Genomic DNA, 16,379 nt, shown 5'->3' on the forward strand with positions numbered 1-16,379 from the left:
TGTCTGCGGTGCTTTAGGGTAATAAAAAATTGCTGTTTACATGGTAGACTCTTAATCAAAGTATTGTCTTAATCATATTAAAATTGGAGTATTGCTGTCCATGTGAACGTACTCAGTGAAAGTGGCAGATGATTTAAGTTAATTCCATGTGCCCTCGAATGCTGTAAGTTTGATGTGTTCCCCCCATTAAAGGCAACATTTGTAAAGCATCTGCTGCATGTTGCTGTGTCAGAATCATTGCTTGTAAAATATAGACATACTTAAGAACGTTTAGGCAAATTTGATAAATGCGATGATGCGTGTTGATGAATCTGAAGGGAGTTCTCACTGGATACGCTGTACTGCGCACGTTGCCTATGTGCATGCATTCCCTGAGCAACAAGAACAAAAACATTGATGTTCATATCCCTCAAAGTTGTTTAGAATGAAATGTTTAGAGATGGTGTGACACAACGTGTACCTATGTGTGCCTTTGATGTACTCCTCGATGTTTCTTACGTCCTTGTCGCAGCACCAGTAGCACCAAAATTAAGCACAGCCACTTTAAAATATTGCATAAAATATACCCAACTGGCGAGGCAGTGGCGCAGTAGGTAGTGCTGTCGCCTCACAGCTAGAAGGTCGCTGGGTTGCTGGTTCGAACCTCGGCTCAGTTGGTGTTTCTGTGTGGAGTTTGCATGTTCTCCCTGCCTTCGCGTGGGTTTCCTCTGGGTGCTCCGGTTTCCCCCACAATCCAAAGACATGCGGTACAGGTGAATTGGGTAGGCTAAATTGTCCGTAGTGTATTAGTGTGTGTGTGGATGTTTCCCAGAGATGGGTTGCGGCTGGAAGGGCATCCGCTGCGTAAAAACTTGCTGGATAAGTTGGCGGTTCATTCCACTGTTTTAACCCCGGATTAATAAAGGGACTAAGCCGACAAGAAAATGAATGAATATACGAATGAATATATGAATAAGTCATTATTTCCAAATATGTTTATATTCTGAGCAATTGTACTTTTTGTGGTAAGGATGATGAAACTTTAATACATTTAAGTTGTATGTGTACATTTGTTTAGAAATTTTGGTTCGACATGTATCATTATTTAAACGCTTCCTACCTTTGCACAATCTATTAGTTTAAAAGACATTATTTGTCATTACTCAGATTCTGCACATAAGTCTAAAGGATTTATCTTCAACTTTTTTATCTCGGTTGGAAATTTTTTTATACGTAAATAAAACTGCATGGCTTCAATCTCTACATTTTCAACGTTTTCCGATTGAAGTTGACTCACTGCTCAAATCTTTCCATATGTGTAACAACAAAAAATGTGTCAGATTCTTGGTATTATATGAAGAACTGTTGTCTAATGACTGATTTGAGTTAGATAGCTTGCCTGTAATTCTCTTAATGTATTTATTTTCATACACTTTTATACAATTGTAATGGTAACACTTTACAATGAGGTTCATTACTTAATGCATTTACTAACAGGAACTAATGCTGTACAACACATGTACAGCACGTATTATTCATAATTAAACATTTACTAATGCATTATTAACATTCAAGTCCATGCTTGTTAACCTTAATGCACCATGAGTTAACATGAACTAATATTTTCTGTATTTTCATTAACTAACGTTAACAAACATGAACAAATACAGTAGTAAATGTACTGTTCATTGTTTGTTCATGTTAGTAAATGCATTAATTAACATTAACTAAAGAACCTTATTGTAAAGTGTGACCATTGTAATTTACTTACTCCTTTCTTTGTTTTGTTAGTCTTTTTTCTTTCGCTTGTATTTACCCTCTTTCGTATCTCTCTTATATTGATCTCCTGATTGTAGTTGTAATTTTTCATTCTTAAAAATAAATAAATAAATAAAGTTAAGCATTAAAATTCAATGCTGATTAGTTCGGGTAACAAAGGTATCGGTGTCAAAATGGTACCAGGTCTCGGTACCCAACTCTAGTGCTAAAGGTTATACAGAGAAGCGCCATATCTAATACTCCCTCTTTTAAATAATCAAAGCTAAAAATATTGAAGATGAAACTAAAATTAACAAAAAAAAAAAGGCTGTTCATTTAAATCACATTTACTATAAACATATTCAAGTTTTTAGTGGCTGGAATTCCAGCCTTAATTGGATAGTTTGCCCAAAACCTCTAGATTACCTCATCATCTACTTTCCCTCATTTGTTTTTGAGGTTCATTCTTTTGTTGAACAAAAAAGAAGATATTTTGAAGAATGCTGGTTCCTGGGATGCAAAATTAATATGGAAGTCAATGGGTCTCAGCAACAGTGGAAAGAAACTCAAATATGTTCTGAACAAGTAAAGGATTAGTAAATTGGGACTTTTTTTGGGGAAATATATCTGTAGAACCACAACCCCACATTCTTTTGTTCAGGGTGCAAATTACATGGGGGACCCTGAAGGACATAAAAAAAAGATGCATGGTGGGTGGGGTCTGTAATAGTTAAGAAATAGTTTGTCCTGATCTTAAATAATGGTAATAATAATAATAATAATAATAATAATAATAATAATAATAATAATAATAATAATAATAATAATAATAATAAAAATAATAATAAATAGATAAGTTCAATATACACTTGACCACCCCTATAATGGTTCAAACCATTTTTAATGCATCTGTGTGCCAAAAATATTAATTCACCGGTTTGAAACCAGCAAATCTAGAGCACCAACAGACAGTGTAGGTATTCACAAAACATGTTTCTTTAAAAGGTTGTTTGTAAAACTAGATGCATAGTTTGTACTTTATTATACACTGGCTCGCACATGGAAGTTAAACAGTAAAATAAAACATATGTGCAGTCTTTCATAGTCATCCATTAATAGGTGAAGGAAAGCAAACCTGTCACCGTTTATTTAATATCACAAATGTCATTGAGAGCCACTCAATATCCGTCAAAACACTGAAAACATAATAACAAGATTGATTAATAAATTAGATGTAATTGAATTAAATATATGAATTTGGTTCACTGAGGCATGCTACCGAACATAAATGAAAGACGTCAATAATTCGCACCCTGCTTTTGATTTATCATCAACTTTACACACATTATATGAATGCATGCTTATTATGTCTCACTTGTTGGCAAATAATTAATCTTTGATAGCAAAAGTAAAAGTCTGGCTTTATTGTCAAACCTTTATCTTCCAAGTAGAGACAGGCATCTTGGCAGCTTCATAATTTACATAATATGAAAGCCCATAGCTCAGATAATATTACAATATAATGAGAAATATCTCAGATGATGCATAAATCTATCATCTGACATTGTCATTTTTTTTAATGAATATCTTTACAAGAGATTGAAATGAAATGACTGGTGTTTCGAAAAACAAGAAGACTGTTTAATAGTGGCTCAGTGATATCCTTATTGTCGATATTTTTTTCTTTCAAAACACATTACAGGTTACAAAATCATATTCATAGTAAAAAAAAAAAAGAATGGAAGATATTAGTGGATAGATATTACCTATTAGTGGTTTTGTATTTGCTTCTGTTAATTTGGGTCTCTAAAAAACAGTAAAGCTGCTGAAAGTGTGTGTTTCTTGAGGGGCTGAGGTGGCATGCACAAAATGTCCTCGCTACCTGACAGATGACACTAAAAATAGGTGTCCTGAGAATCACACTTGTCTCAGTGACCGCCCTCGGCTCTGTAAACAGCCAAAACAAGTCTGCACTAAGATGATATGAAGCACTCTCTTTCTTGGAGTCAAATTTTCACATGCCACATGTTCTGTCTGAGTTTATGAAAAATCAATATGGAATCAAAATTGACCTTACTTTTTCTTAATGCATTTTTCTGGTCTCTTTGTAGTGTCTTATTTTTGTTTTTGTTTTTGTTTTTGTTTAATTACATTTTTACATATTTTTGAACCCATTCTGAAAATGTAGCCCAATATACATTTTTGGAGAGTGCCAGATATGTTCCAGGAGGGGAAGTTTATTTTTATTTTTTGCAGTTTTTGCTTTCTCAAATCCACCAGAGGACGCCGTGTACGCTTTTTGAGATCTCAGATTTCTCTTCCAAGTGCTATTTGACTGACTTATTGGTTAACCCCCTTCCCTAAACCCAACCAAAAGTGTTTTAAAAGCACCGATTGATCGGCGCCCACCTACTTCCTTTAACCCAACCAAATGTGTTTTGAAATGGAATACAGAAAAAATAATAGTCCTCTGATTTCAACCACATTTTCAGATTTTACCATATTCTCACCCTGTTATTCACTTGTTTATTTTATTTTTGGCTTCAGTTTTTGTCTTCTCTGCATCACAAGTCCGCTGACAGTCAACTGGTAACAGTGGAAAAGCTGTCCACACGGAGATAAGTGGGACTGGCATCACATCGCCCCGTAGCATTTGTTTTAAAGACGAAATGCAGCCATACGTACTTCTGGCTACATAAATCGCCATCTCCAGAAATGTATATGAGCTATGTTTTTAGAATGAGCCTATGTTGTATTTTTACCCTAATTCCATTTTTTTCTGTTCAATTTTAATTTTGTTTTTGTGTTTTTTAAAAGTTGATTTTAATTTAAGCAATCAAAAACATGCCAATTAATTGAAATTGTGAAGCATATTCAACTTAGGCTCGTTGTTGGTATGTGCCTTAGTCTACATTTTTGTGAAAACACAAAAGCATACTTCAACATATACAGTTGAAGCCAGAAGTTTACATACACTCTAAAAAAAGGAACATAACCATTTTTTTTTAAATGTCTGATGGTAAATCATACTAAAGGTTTACTATTTTAGGTCCGTTAGGATTACCTAAATGATTTACATTTGCTAAATGTCAGAATAATGAGAAATGTTATTAATTTCTAGACAGTCAAAAGTTTACATACATTTCCTTTGTATTTTTTTGCTTTCCTTTTAAACTGTATAACTTTGGTCAAATGTTTTGGGTATCCTTCCACAAGCTTATCACAATAGTTTGAAGGAATTTTGGTCCATTCCTCCTGACTGAATTGTAACTGAGTCAGATTTGTAGGCTGTCTTGCTCGCACAAGCTTTTTCAACTCTGCCTACAAATTTTCTATAGGATTGAGCTCAGGGCTTTGTGATGGCCACTTCAAAACATTCACTCTGTTGTTCTTAAAGCACATTTCAAACTAATTTGGCAGTTTTAATTTTCTGGCTGATGTCTTGAGATGTTGCTTCAGTATTTCTACATGTTCTTTCTTCATGATGCCATCTATGCTTTAAAGTGGACTAGTCCCTCCTGCAGCAAAACAGCCCCACAACATGATGCTGCCGCCCCCATACTTCACAGTTGGTATGGTGTTCCAAGGCTTGTAAGCTTTCACTTTGTCCTTCAAATGTAACACTGGACATTATGGCCAAACAGTTCAGTCTTAGTTCCATCAGACCACAGGACATGTCTCCAAAAAGTATTCCTTTTCCTGTGTGATTTAGCAATTCGTAATCTGGCTTTTTTGTTGATTCTGGCTTGTTGATTTTCCCATATTGTCACAAACAGAAGCAGTGTGTTTGAGGTTTTCCTTGAATACTACTCTACAGTTGTGCCTCCAATTAACTCAAATGCTGTCAGTTAACCAATCAGAAACCTCAAAAACCATGACACCATCATCAGAGCTTTTTCAGAGGCATAATAATCTTATTGTGTGTAAACTTGACTTTTAAGAAAGGTATAACAATTTTTCAAAAAGTATCTCTCATTATTCTGCTATTAAGCATGACAGAAACAAATTTGCTAATCCTAACTTCCCTAAAAGAGAAAAAGTTTAGTCACAATAACATTTGACTTTTTTTTTTAAATGGTTATGTGCCTTTCTAATATAGTGTATGTAAACTTCTGGTTTCAACTGTAAGTTTTCCTGGAGTTTCTAGGTAAAATTAATGCCATGGTGCATTATGACACCAATAACTTTTGTTCCCTTTACACTAATGATATTTACAGAGATAATTATTGATTTTTCATGCAATTTGCACAGCACCAACTATGTATCTGTAGTTTGAAAATGTCTCACATACTGTATCCAATCCTGGCTCATTCTGAAAACTTACCTCTATACAGTATATAGCAGCTACATTTTTTTGGTTGCGGTTTTTGTTTTCGCAAATCCACGAGAGGCTGCTGTATATGCTTTTTGAGATCTAAAAAAAAAACAAAAACATTTTTTTTTTTTTTTTTTGAGAGTGTGGCTTTATGGGATGTAATTCACCAGCTACCTTTTAAAAAATAATTCATGTTGAAGAGCAGTAGGCAAAATAGCATAATAAAACACATTCTGTAGTGCATAAAGCATGTCTGTTGGGCATTTAGTGTCCATAGCCTACAGTGCTGGGGTGAGATAGCAGTTCAGCAGAAGCATATTTACACCATCTGCCCGTCTCCCTGTACATGGATTCAAGTACCTCTGCTGCATGTATCTGTTTTTCAGTGTGTTTTTTATATGCTTAGGGTGCACTCACACGGTGCTATGCGAATTGTACCCAGGCTTGTTTCCCAGATCGTTTGATAAGTGTGAGTGCTCTGAATCGGGCTCAGGTTCACTTGGCTGGCCCTGGCCCGGATGGTTGTGACTTTTAAGGGACTGTTTCATTTGGATTTTTGAATTTTCTAGTTTTTATGAGCGTCAAAAGTAGCTGTTGTGTTCGATGAAATATTTGAATGCAAGTCACCACATCCAAAACGACTAAAACAATATAACTAAAGAAATCTACACCGAGCTGAGCGAAAGCGCTTACTGAAAAGCACATCATCGATGATGTAAGCATGCCCAGGCCCGAATTTATCGTGAGTGCGGAGCGCCGGGGGAGACGGGAGGGAGGACAAGCGTGCTTCAGCTCGGTTCAAGGCAACTGTACATAATGTGAGTACGCCTTTAGTTTGGAGTTTCTGCAAGTTAATGTAGCTCTTTTTTAGTTAGGTCAAAGAAGGCACAATGCTAATTTATACGGTAGTGCTTGCTCTGAAAATCACATATTTCAATGTCACACATTTGCCTACAGTATGTCTGTAAATGTAAATGTCTGTGTGTAAGATTCTTGTGATGTGACTTTCTGAGGAGCTCTGAAAGTCCATCTTAGTGTGCGTTAAAAAGACATCTTATCAATGTCCAAACATCAATGTTTTAACAAAAATAAGTCTAAATGTGGGCTGTCAGTGAAAATATAATAGACGTCTAACAATAGTTTAAAAAATAGAGTAGTAAGCAAATTATTGCAGATTATACCCACAGGCACAGGACGTCAACATGACGTCAGATTGACCTTGTACCCCAACATAGTGGGACGTTGCATTTTGGGTGGAAATGAAAATCGTTTTGACGTCAGAACTCAACGTCAGGCTGGTGTCAGTATCCAAAGACACTGGTTGCCATACCTAATAAATAAATGTCAGAATTTGACATCAGTATGACGTTGGTTTAAGATGTTGGCTTGACATTGGATTTTGGCTACTTTCCAACACAACCTTAAATCAACATTGTCAAAATCATCAAAATAACATTGTCCTTAGACGCTGGCAACCTAAATCTAACTTAATATTAAAGTCTTATGGTGTTTTGTGTCTGCTGGGGATAGACTACACATGGGTGGTCATTCATTCCTGTCTATTTGATGATTATTTTTTGACTTGTTTCATGTCTGTTAGATTTTCAATCACTACCCAAATTTTGCATTGTTTTAGCCAGGTTTGATTCAGTGAATGACACTAATGGTGTTTTTTTTTCAACCAAATGTGCCAAATTCTGTGGCGTTGCCCATAAATTCCACTAATATATTGTATTTTTCAGGATTTTCAAAAAGAAATATGCTTGTCTCCCTGCTTTAAACATGCAGATCTGCTCTCTGCTATAAAAAGCTCTGCTGTCATGTGTCTGTTTTTCACTCCAGCTTCTGTCTTTTTCAGGTTTTGGAATAATGTGCTTAATTTAGAGTTAATGCAGCTCTTTTGGGGCTGTATAGTCAGTGAGTTTAGTCAAGGGAGGCACAGGGCTAATTTAGACACTGCTTGCTCTCAAAATCACATAATGACATCCTGAAGAGAAAGCGAGATGGCCACACCAGAGCCTGCGGTTACCAGATCTTTTCCAGACAGCGCTGGGCTCTCCGTCCTCTGCCTTCACTGGTTGGTGTTCAGGGTCCAGAACAAACACTCATTCAATGCCAATATGAGTGTACAAGCTTTGGCAAGTAATACAATTGGTCTGTAATTTTAAGAAGGAACTGCAGTGCAACAAATACAACAAATTCTTCTTTTTTCCCTTTTTTAAATATCCTTAATTCTTGAATCAAACCAAAAATTGCCTCTAGGGTAATTGATTCGTCAGTGCTCTTTGGATAAGGAATTCATGAAGATACAAAAAAAAAAAAAAAACAATAATAATAAAGGACTTGAAAAGTAGGTGAAAAAGTAAAAAATTCTTCATTGACATGGCTATTGTTTACATTAAATCAGTCATGTAATGATTGTCAGGGCACTGAGCCAGTGAGCATGCACAGAGAGCAATAAAACAACAGCAGCAACAACAACAACAACAAAAACAACAACAACAAAGTGTCCAATAGATGAACAAATGTGACCATATTTCTAAAGAGCATCCAGTTATTGGCTAAATTCTCCATCAATCAAACTAGAAAGTAAGTTACAGGCTAAAAGGGACTTACAGATAGCATATGCAGAACATTAAAACACTTGACTGCTTTGTTTAGATTGTAGTAACTGTAACTTTGACTTTTTATTCAGTTTGTGGTCTCATTTTATCTGTAACACTGTAATACTATAAGCTATGACATTGCTTTTTACTACAAAGACGCCATTTTTGGGTGTAAGTAACATAGTAACCAATGTAAACAACAGGTCTTCGGCAGAAACGGTGACATAAACAAGCAAATAACCAACCATAATTCAACACTACAACGACTGTGTCGTTGGACTAAATGTGTTATATGGTATGTTGTTCGGAGGATTCTTACCTTTCAAAATAAACCATGATGTACTGAAATGAATGCGTGTGTGTCTTGTTATTACGATGATAAGTACTCCATATCTAAGTGTGTTCTGTACAACTTACACCAATTTAGCAAATATATTCTTTATAAGCTTCCTATTTAAAAACAACTAGCTGCAATCACTGCTTGAGGGTTGTAGCTTTAGACTGATGAAATTTATAATTTGTCAAGATTACTTGTGGTTTTTTGATGCAATCTATTCGTAGGCGAATTCGTACCCCAATCTACAGCTCCCCAGTGCATCCATGTTCCTGATGCTGGCTAACTTTTTTGTGTGTCCTTAAATCTTGTTTTGGTTGTTATTACATGTCAATTTTACACTATATGAATTTGGCAGTTCCTTTTTTTTCAAAAGCAGCAAGGCACAGTATATATTTTGTGATATTTTTATTTTTATTTTGAAGACAGGAGGTCAGTTTATTTATCAAGCAGGGGTCGCCACAGCAGAAAGAGCCGCCAAGTTATCCAGCATATGTTTTAGACAGCGGAGGCCCTTCCAGCCGCAGCCCAACACAGGGAAAAACCTATACATACACACACACATATATATATATATATATATATATATATATATATATATATATATATATATATATATATATATATATATATATATATATATATATATATATATATATATATATATATATATATATATATATATATATATATAGGTTCTTCTGTGTGTGTTCAGTGTGTCAGTTTTCCGGCTCTGGGACCCGTGCAGGTCTCTCTGTGCCCTTAAGGGTGGCATTACTCTCTCTAGTTCTATGTGTGAATATGCCATGGATTGCCCTCATGTTCATGCAGCGTGAGTCAGTGTGTGGAGACTCGCATATTATGTGCTGGCAGAGAGGAAAACGCTGCATTTTCCATATCACATCCCCTGAAGCACAAGAGCAGAGTCTGAGCTCCCCTGTTCATTTCTGACCCATAACAACCGGATACATTATACAGACAGACTGACTGACAGCCATAAACTTGCAAAAAAAAGTAACTGATCATTTTTTGAAAGCAATTTGCAGGATAAATCAGATTTTTAAATCCTAAAACCCTACATTGTTTACAAAATGTACTAAAAAGCAGGGTTATTATAATAGACTAAGGCTGCAAAAGAAAACAAAGCTACTTTTTGTCATTTTAAACATAACAAACATTAACAATAATAAATAATACTTTAAATAAGTAAATAAAAAATAATGTAAATGATTGACTTTTTAAAAAATAATTTGCCATATTGGTAAATTTTAAATGCATTTACCAGTATTAACAGGGGGGGGGGGGGTAATATACATATAAAATTTTAATTACTGTGCAATACAAATGTACAGTATGTGTTAGAATCAAATTGGTGGATGAGAGGCAAAAGTGACATAGAAGCTGCTGATGAAGGTGAAAGGTGGTTTATTTCGCACAAATGTGGAAAAAAGTATCTACTGTAGCTGTAAACTACATGTAAAAGTGCAAAATAGCAATAGAAAAATACAATATTTACAAAAAGTATTTACAGACTTGTTCAGCCAAATCAAAAAATCTCCACACAACACACATTACTCCTACAACTACCCACCCTGAGTGTTATTCTTCTTATTATTATGATTTTATTGTTACCAGCTTTAAGGTGTATTATTGTGTATTATTCTTTTTTTTTTTTTTTTAATTGAATCATGTTGAAAACATTAACAACAAATGTCATCAATCAAACAACAATCCAGGGGTTTTCAGTCATTTAGTCCAAGATAAGTGCCAAGTCCTTCATCCAAGTCCTTGTTCGTATTGGTTTTACATTTTTTGGTCCCTCAATACACTCAAAATACATTTTCATTTCAATTTTAAATTTAGGAAAAAAAGGTTAACACTGACAAACCTTGCTCTTGTGAATATAAAATTTGGCCAACAAAAAATAAGATTTATGAAATAAGTATTATTTTCCTTATTCACATTCATAGAAACCAAAGATAACATTCTTATATGTAAATGCATAATCTGCCTTCACATATTTTTTTATGAAATCAAGAACATCACACCAAAATGTCATTGAATGAGGGCAATTCCAAAATAAATGAACAGAAGTTTCAGGATTCACTAAGCAACAGTTGGTGTTAATATCATTCTTAAGCCTTTTAAGACTACACTTCTCTGGACAGCATCTATAAATGTTTAGAGGTAACTTCTCTTATTTAGTTTGTTATAAAACAATTGTGGGGTAGTGACCAAACTTTTTTCCAGCAAATATCATTCACAAAACCATTCCAATATGACATATTACATAAGGCACAGTAACAGAATCTTCCTGAAACAGGGCTCTTATTTTCCTATTGCATTTTGATTTAGATATAGAAATGCAGTGTTTATCAATAAATGTTTTTCAAAGGTCAACTGAATGAGAAGTAATTGTAATTTAAAGTCCATTAAAAAGCATAAAACCACTTGTGGGAGAGCATCAACGACAACAGCAAAGTCTTTTGAACTTACAGGAATTCCATGCTTAACAAAAAATTCAGAGTAGTTACAAAGTAAACCACTTTCATTGAAAAGTTCAGACACAAAAATGATAACATTTTTAAACCAGTTATTGAAAAATAGAGATTTGTTTTATACAAGGTGTTCTTATTATTCCAAATGATATATGAATGAGGTTTAAAATTGTGTTTAAATAAGAGGGACTACAAATAAAATTCTCAGGAGGGACTCAATTTCTCATGACACAGGCACCTTGAGTGAGTGTTTGGAAGCCATTTTATATCATTGGCCCCTCCCATGGGCTCTACCATTTTAGAGTTTAATAGGTATATATACACAAATTCACACATACAATACACTAAACTAAATATAAATTAACAGATGTAAATTAATATGCATACATAACTCAAAATACAACACAACACACAACTAATAGGAGTGTAAACCACAGAACAATGAGTTTTATCATTGGCCTAGAGGTCATGACCCTGATGATGTCACCACAAAATGGCCGCTCTGAATGGATGGTGGGAAATGTATAAATGTCCTTGCTTGCAAACAGAACAGGTTTGATTCTGAGGAGAGGATGCTGGTGAGTGTATGTTATCTTTCTGTTGTTTGTTTTTTTAATAAATTTTGCTTAAAGGAGCATGTGTTTGTGGTTATTGTGGAAAGATAAAGTAGGATATAGTTTGAAATTAGATTTGTATGTAAATGGTACATAAACACAGTGATAACCTTAGACAGTTGACAAAAAAAGAAGACATATTCACATTAAACAAACACACATGTACATATTTGTTTGCTGGCAACTTGACCATGTTTGAAAGTGTAAGCATAGTGTATGGATGCAATATGTGTATGTAACAGTCATAGTGTGTTTCTCAGTCCTACACAGTGACTGTATTATTTCTATATTCACTTATACCATAGCATCCAGTTTTATGTTCAATTTCAACTTCTCAATGGAACTGCATTGATTAATTTCAGCCTTTGATGCCATGTTAACACCACAGTGCTGTAATATATTGTTATCATGTAGTGTATATATACACCAGTACACTATTGAGGCCTGTATATGTTCCCTTCAGCCATTTCCAGACTAGTTCTTACTGCAGACACTCTTTATAACCTTCTATCACTCACACAAACAGTCCCCAACGCTATTGGGAATACAGAGTTGTTCAAGTTTATCTGGAACCACGGCTGCAGCCATAAGTACATTATGCTCTATAATAAAGACATGTCGAAGCGGCTGTGAATGGAGTTAGCAGAGGTGACTTTTGTGTCATACGCTGATAACTGGAGCTCTTTATTTAGTTCAGGCCTGTGGAGATGTTCGCTTGTGGAAATCTATGTCAGGCTTTTTTTATGTGCATGGGGTGTGTGAAGGAGATAAATACTCTGTTTCTAAACCCTTTGAGCTGCCTTGGTGTTTATAGTCTATAAAGGAATCTTTCTTCTAAGCCAGCGTCTTAATGTAAATGATTTTGAACTGTTTTGGATGGTCTGCGCACAAGATTTCAATAGCATTTGAAACATACAAAACTTTTAGCACATTTTTATTTAGAGTAAAGAGATTTTTTTTTTTAGTTTGGATGTTTTTTTAGACCTTACTAAATCATTATGGGTTATTTTGACTCAAATGGAGTGAAACATGAACAAATTATGTTATACTGTAGGTTTGTGCATATTTTACTTAAATTTACAGATGTTTTATTTATTTTTAAAGCCTTACTCAATAGTATTGCTTATTTCAACTCAAATTAGGTTAAATATGGAGTAATTGCTTTAGGTTTCTTCATGTTTTATGCAAATTCAGTTTTAAGAGTATAGGAAAAGTGTAGGAAGAGTGAAGGAAAATTTTAAGTCATTCTAAGAGTGTAGGAAAGATACTTTGGAAGTCAATAGAGGTGGTTTTATATTCAGATATTTAGACGTTCTACCTTAAAATATAAATTCAGAAAAGTATTCTTTGCGAATTCTAAATAGGAAAATCATATTAGCAGCCAATGATTATTAAAGTACAGCATTTTCTACAGTCAATTAAATAAGTATATTGTTACTTTGAACTTATGCTTTCATGCCAATTCTGACTGAATATTCAAATTAAAATAAACAAATGTGGGAATGTAAAACAACTTTACCTCAATTGGAAGTCAGTGTTTACAGATTTCCTACATTCTTTAAAATATCTTTTTTTTTGTAGTCAACAGAAGAAAGAAAATTAAACAGGTTTGGAACAAGTGAAAGGAGAGTAAATGATGACAATTATTATTTTTGGGTGAACTGTCCCTTTAAAATGACTAAAAAACACCAGGGTAATACAATTAATTTAGGATGCGTTTTAATTGTTTCCACACTGTTAACAACTTCCTGTATAATGTACAGTAACTTACTGGCAGCAGTTTGCCTATAACTTAATGTAAGTTAAATTGCAGCAAACAATACTGTATTTACATTTAAAGCACCATTACACCTTGCTGCGTAATTATTTAGAATTATTTATCTTTACTATAAAAAATATACAGCAGTTTTCACAGTGCAAATTTAAAATACAGTAACATTGCATTGCTGTCCTACAGTAAAATACAGATCATATCACAGTTAAATATTGTGTAATTTACAAACATTGTTAACAGTGCACAGATTTCTATTTTTGCTTCATATTCATTGAAGGATACAGAAAAAAGGTGCATCACTGAGTAGCACATCTGTTTTCAGCTTTAATAAGACATGCTTCTTTAGCTTAAATTGAGTAATATCTGTTGAAATTTGAAGGGATAGCTCATTCAGAAATGAAAACGGCCTCATCATTTACTCTCCCTCATGTAAACCTGAGTTTTTTTGTGGTTATTTTAAAGAATTCTAGTACCCATCTACTTCCATAGTAGGAAAAAAAAGTACCAGCAACCACCAAATTTTAAAATATATTATTTTGTGTTCTACAGAAAAAAGAAACTCAAATGATGACAGAATTTTTATAGTTGGGTGAACTGCCCCTTTAAATAATATTGTCCTTTATGTCAGTAATGCTTTATCATACTGCATATATAAACAAAGATCTAGAATAAATGCACAGTTCAGCACTAATGTGTTTGCTTCAATGAAGGCCTGTCTCTGTGGTTTATCCAGGTGTGTGTGTTGTTCGCAGCTGTATGCTGGTTGCCTAGGTTGTGATCTCATTTTTTTGGTAAACTATTCCTTTAAAATGACTAAAAACCCCTAATACATTTAATCAGGATGCATTTTAATTGTTACCACATATTTCTATTTCTGCTTCATATTCATTTAATAATTCAGAAAAAGGTCTCTCTCACTCCACTGAAATAATAATCTATTTTAAGCTTTAATAATAAGACATGCTTCTTGAGCTAAAATAGAGTAATACCGGTTGAAATTTAAAGGGAAAACCCAGAAATGAAAATTACCTCATCATTTACTCTATCTCAGTGTTTCTCAACTGGTGGGTTGTGGGAACATTTTCAGTGGGTTGCAGAGTGTGTGGTCAAAAAGACAACAAAAGTTTAATTTTTAAATTTAACTTTTATTTTGAAATGCGTGCAAAACAACCCTACGGTTTGATTTGACATTTCATTTTATTATAGCAACAGATGTCAAAGCGCAAATACGACCCTAAATATGTAAAGTATGGATTTACATACAGTTGAAGTCAGAATTATTAGCCCCCTTTTGATTTTTATTTTCTTTTTAAAATATTTCCCAAATGATGTTTAACAGAGCAATGACATTTTTACAGTATGTCAGATAATATTTTTTCTTCTGGAGAAAGTCTTATTTGTTTTATTGCAGCTAGAATAAAAGCAGTTATTAATTTTTTAAAAACCATTTTTGGGACAAAATTTTTAGCCCCTTTAAGCTAATTTTTTTTCGATAGTCTACAGAACAAACAATCGTTATACAATAACTTGCCTAATTACCCCAACCTGCCTAGTTCACCTTATTAACCTAGTTAAGCCTTTAAATGTCACTTTAAGCTGTATAGAAGTGTCTTGAAAACTATCCAGTCAAATATTATTTACTGTCATCATGAAAAAGATAAATCTGTTATTAGAAATTGTTTTTTAAAACTTATGCTTAGAAATGTGCTTAAATAATCTTCCCTCCATTAAACAGAAATTGGGGAAAAAAATAAACAGTGGCGCTAATAATTCAGGGGGGCTAATATTTCTGACTTCAACTGTATATTGAAGACAAAAAAGACTTAAAGCCTTAGTGTGTCTTAAGTAGCGAGGTACTCTCACAAGAGAGCATGAAACCTTTTAATTTAAGACAACATTCAGAAACCAAATCAACATGTTTTATTAACAGTTCAGTTTAGTTCATGGTAACTGAACCTTTCCTTACCCTAACCACTGTTTACAGTATTTGTCGTTTTACTTTGTAATATTTCTATAATTTGATACACTTTGTTAAATGACAGCAATAAAATATTTTTTATTTGTAGGTCTTGGTGAATTTTTTTTATGATTTATCTGTCACTACTTGGTTATGTTAATAAATAAATACAAATTAATTATAATTCCTAAAATTATAATTCCTAAAATTTGGGTCGCGGCTTGATGGCCATGTAAAAATTTGGGTCCCATGGCCAAACCAGTTGAGAACCACTGCTCTACCTCATCATGTGGTTTTAAACCTTTAAGTTTCTTTTCTTTCTGCTGAACATGTATAACCTATACAATAATATATATTGAAGAATGCAGGAAAAAATACAATGGAGGTCAAGGGGTTCCAGCAATTTTTTAAATTATATCATTTTCGTCTTCAACAACAAAAAAGAAACTCAAATAGATTTTGAACAAGTAAATGTTTACATTTTTTTGGTGAACTATCCCTTTAAATAATATTCTCCTTTTTTGTCAGCAATGCTTTACCATAC

General features: G+C 33.8%; 1 protein-coding gene across 33 annotated transcripts in view; it reads left to right on the top strand.

Moving 5' to 3' along the window:
• map2 (microtubule-associated protein 2) overlaps positions 1-16,379 on the top strand; it is a 208,839-nt gene that overhangs the window by 86,351 nt on the left and 106,109 nt on the right. The gene's annotated exons all lie outside the window — the stretch shown is intronic.

This window comes from Danio rerio, chromosome 9 (genome assembly GCF_049306965.1).
Source record: "Danio rerio strain Tuebingen ecotype United States chromosome 9, GRCz12tu, whole genome shotgun sequence".
NCBI classification, from domain to species: domain Eukaryota; kingdom Metazoa; phylum Chordata; class Actinopteri; order Cypriniformes; family Danionidae; genus Danio; species Danio rerio.